A 4,575-nucleotide genomic window follows, 5' to 3' on the forward strand; every position below is an offset into this window, starting at 1 on the left:
TTTGATTGCTGGGCGGTAGCTACTGTGCCCGAGGTGTCGTGCCATATATCATTGCCGTGGTCGGGGCCAGGTCTGATGTCTCACCCAGCTGCATGTTTTTTTTTTTTTAATCCCAAGTAGCCTCCTTTTTTTCAAACTATAGACTAATTTTGGTTTTCCCTAAAAATTTAAAAATTTATGGCTTTTTGTTAAATCACGTGCCATGTTAGATGTCTTAAAAGAAATGGAGAACACACCGCTTTGGTTGACAATTTTTTTTAAAATCTATATTCAAAATGACTATGTCATTTGAATAAGGAGCTTCTGGCTGACCTCTAAATTCCTGGTGAAGTGGTGTATGGCTCCCAGAGGAATGTCATTCCGATGTAGGACATCCTTTTGCGCATCTACATAGAAGTGTTGAATCCCAAGGTTGGATGCCATGATCAGATTTTTGGCTTTCTAATGAACTTGTTTTATCTCACTCACCAGAACCATGGCAAGGGCCTCCAGCTTTATGTGATGAACTATCTCTGGAGGAATTCTGGACTTGCCTTAGCTCTTGCAAGTCTCTTGTCTTTACACCATCCTTCATGAGGATCATTTGTTCTCGATGGGAAGCTACGGGCTTCGGTGATCTCATAGATGATTGTTAGGGCATCTCCAACCGGCTGACCCAAACGGACGCGCTGGGCCATCCGTTTTGGGCCGTTTAGGTGGCCAAGCGGACACCCGGACAGCGGCCCGCGTCTGCGTGTCCGTTTGGGTCGCACGCTGCGCCCAACGCGTGGACGCAGCGCATTTGTAATAAAATAAAACAAAAATGAAAATAAAAAAGGAAAAGAACAAAACATAAATTTAAACTAGTTGGTCATTAAACTTAGCCCTATTTTGGGCAAATTTTACACAAAAGAAAGCCATATATGGCTTTAAACTAAATAAAAACCCTAGCACGCGGGTTTGCGAGCACGCGGTGGCCGCCGGCAGTACTACCCCCAGTAGTACTCGTCGTCGTCGGCGTCGATGACGACGACGCCCCCCGGCGGCGACGCACTGTTCCGGCTCGAAACGCCGGAGGGCACCGGGGACTCCGGCCAGGGCGACCACTGCGCCCTTTCCCAGGCGGAGTCCGGGTTCGGCGGGCTCGCCGGCCTGCGCAGCCGTGCCCTCCGCGCGGACTCACCGCGGAGCTGCGGCCTGCAACTCCGCCTGTAGCCGGGGTGTGGCCAGGCGCTCCTCCTCCGCCAGCGCGCGGCTCGGCGCTCCTCCTCCTCCCGGAGCGCCGCCGACGCGTTGCCTCCTCCGGCGGCGCGCCAGCTCGAGGAAGGCCCACGCCTCCGCCTGGGCGTCCTCCTGGGCCTTCCTGGCCGCCTCCTCCAGCGCGGAGGTGCGCAGCGTCTCGGCGAGGTGTGGCCATTTGGCCAGCTCGTCGAGGTCGCCCTGCTCGCGGGACGCCGCGAGCGCCGCCTGCAGCTCCGGGTCGTCCTCCTCCTCCTGGGGCTGCGGCTGCGGCTGTGGCTGGGGCTGGGGCGCGGGCTCGTTGATGTAGAGGCCGCCGGGGCGGCGGCCTGCCCGCCTAGCAGGTGTGCGCGGCTGCGCGCGAGGCCGCGCCGTCGCGGATGTGAAGCACGTGCGCCGGCGCGCATCGTGCTCCACCTCGAACCACAAGTCCCAGTTGGGACTTGCGTCGCCGTACGCGGGGTCCTGCTGGAGGTCCGCCGGCAGTTGAGCGCGGCGCCTCCGGATCTCGGCGTAGCGGGCGCGGCCGGAGCCCGGGATGGGCGGCACCGGAACCCGATCTGGGCTCAGGTGCCAGCCGTGGGGGAGGTGCACGTCCCCCCACGGCATTGGGACGCCGGCGTCCCAGAACATCTGCGCCACCGCTACGGTGACGTAGATCCGGTCGCGTCTGGGCGTCGCCGGCGGCCCCATGGCGAACGGCGCCGGCGCGACTGGCCGGCTGCTGCCGGCCTCGTGGTCGTTGGCAGATGGCGAGAACTCGCGCTTCGGGGCCATGGCGGCGCGGAAGCTTCGAGCTCGCGCGTGCGGCCGGAGTGGAAAGTGGGGACTGGATAGGGACAGTCCCCTTCCCCAGTCCACATTTAATAGGACTGGGGCACCGACAGGTGGGCCAGCCACGCGGACGAGGCGGACACGCGAGGACGCCGCGTGCCATCCGCGGCCACGCAAAACCGGCCCAGATTTGGGCCGGGTTTGCGTCGTTCCGGACTCCGCGGACGTCCGCTTTTGCGGTGCGTCCCCGCGTTGGGCCGCGTTTTTGTCCGGCTCGACCCAAATGGACGCGCGGGCGCGGTTTGGGTCGCGCGGTTGGAGATGCCCTTACACCTTGCCTCACAAGGCCCTCAGGGTCAAGGTCCAACCCTCACCTCGTGATGCTCCCGGTGTTGACTCTGATGAGGAGGATGTGTATGATGAGGATTATGCTCCTCCTGGATCTGCTGACAAGGGTTGGTTTGCTCGCATGGAAGCAAAGCTTGCCAAGCTATTCTACCTCAAGGTTAACATGAACAAGCGCCAGTATGAGGCTCATAACGCAAGGGAGATGGACAGGAGGAACAAGAAGCTCATTATGCGCAAGCTTGACATTCCTGTTGAAGATGAGTCAGAGATGAGCATCACTCCAGAGGATGAATGGCTCTCCAAGCATGGGAATTTGTAGGAGTTTGAGCTGCTTGGGATGACTGGTCCTTCTCGCTGTCAGCCTGTTGATTATGATAAAGAGATGAGTGATGTCGAGCCCACTAAGTCTAATGAGGAGGAGAAGGAGCGAGGAGTCTGAGGCAGAGGAGACCGGGGATGACTGAGACTCCATGGGACATTGTAGCATCGCTTGTTTTTCCCTTTTTTGGTGTTTCGATGTCAAAGGGGGAGATGACGGTCTATTAGGACTTGTCGCGGTATTTGCATTGTTAGGGCACAAGCATATGCATTTATCATACTTTGAGAGCTTGTGTCTATTTTTTCATTTGGGTTGAACAATTTGCTTCTTCCATAGAACTATGTTTATTTGTTCTATGTGTCATCTGTGGTTATGAGACATATGGCTTTCAGAATTCTATATGGGCGATATTATTATTGTGTACGGTTTGATCTCTATATCTCAACTTGTTTATTATGTCTCTACGTGTGGTTATGAGACATATGGCTTTCGGAATTATATATGTTTGAGATTATTATGTATAGTATGATCTCTCTACCCCAACTTGTATATTACTATGGTCTCATATTTGTTTACTTTGACATGTTTGCAAATGTTTCATATATCTATATGTTGGGGGAGCTTTAAACCTTATGTGTGCATTTGTATTCAAATGCAAATTACTTATTGATGGGATTCGTAGCATAGAAAACAAAAAATTCCCTACCGTGAGAACGCAATCCAAGCCAAGATGCAATCTAGAAGACGGTAGCAACAAGGGGATGAACGAGACTAACCCTTGAAGATTTCTAAAGCCTACGAGATTAGATCTCGTTGTTGCAGAAGATGATCACTTGCCGCTTTCAAAAGCGCGTAGAAGATCTTGACAGTGCCACAATCGGGCAGCACCTCCGTACTCGGTCACACGTTCGGTGTTGATGAAGACGACGTCCTTCTCCCCGTTTCAGCGGGCAACGGAAGTAGTAGATCCTCCTTGGAATCCCGGCAGCACGACGGCGTGGTGGCGGTGTCGATGGAGATCTCCGGCGGAGCTTCGCTAAGCGTATGCGGGAGAGGTGGTGGAGGAGGGCGGCTAGGGTTTGGGAGAGGGGGGCGCCGGCCACTATGGGGTGCGGCCAACTAGGGCTTGGTGTGGCCGGCCCCCTCCCCTTGCTCCTCATTATATAGGTGGAACCCCCAAGAGTTGGTCTACAAGTTTTCGAATAAGACCCCAACCCAAAACCTTCCATGTGTAGGGAAATCTACCCAAGGTGGGATTCCCACTCAAGGTGGGATTCCCACCTTTCCTTGGAGGGGGGTAGCCGGCCACCTTGGTGGAGTCCACCTAGGACTCCACCCCCTTAGGGTTGGCCGGCCATGCTAGGTGGAGTCCCTCCGGGAATCCGCCTTCCATAGTGATTTCTTCCGGACTTTTCTAGAACCTTCTAGAACCTTCCATAAATGCACCGGATCATTTTCAAACTTATAAAATGACTTCCTATATATGAATCTTATTCTCCGGACCATTCCGGAACTCCTCGTGATGTCCTGGATCCCATCCGAGACTCCGAACAAAAATTCGAACTCCATTCCATATTCCATATCTACTTAAACGACATCAAACCTTAAGTGTGTCACCCTACGGTTCGCGAACTATGTGGACATGGTTGAGATCTCTCTCTCCGTCCAATAACCAATAGCGGGATCTGGAGATCCATAATGGCTCCCACATATTCAACGATGACTTAGTGATCGAATGAACCATTCACATACGATACCGATTCCCTTTGTCACACGATATTTTACTTGTCCGAGGTTTGATCATCGGTATCTCTATACCTTGTTCAACCTCGTCTCCTGACAAGTACTCTTTACTCGTACCGTGGTATGTGGTCTCTTATGAACTATTCATATGCTTGCAAGCTAATTAGACGACA

Source organism: Lolium perenne, chromosome 3 (assembly GCF_019359855.2).
Source record: "Lolium perenne isolate Kyuss_39 chromosome 3, Kyuss_2.0, whole genome shotgun sequence".
Lineage (NCBI taxonomy): Eukaryota > Viridiplantae > Streptophyta > Magnoliopsida > Poales > Poaceae > Lolium > Lolium perenne.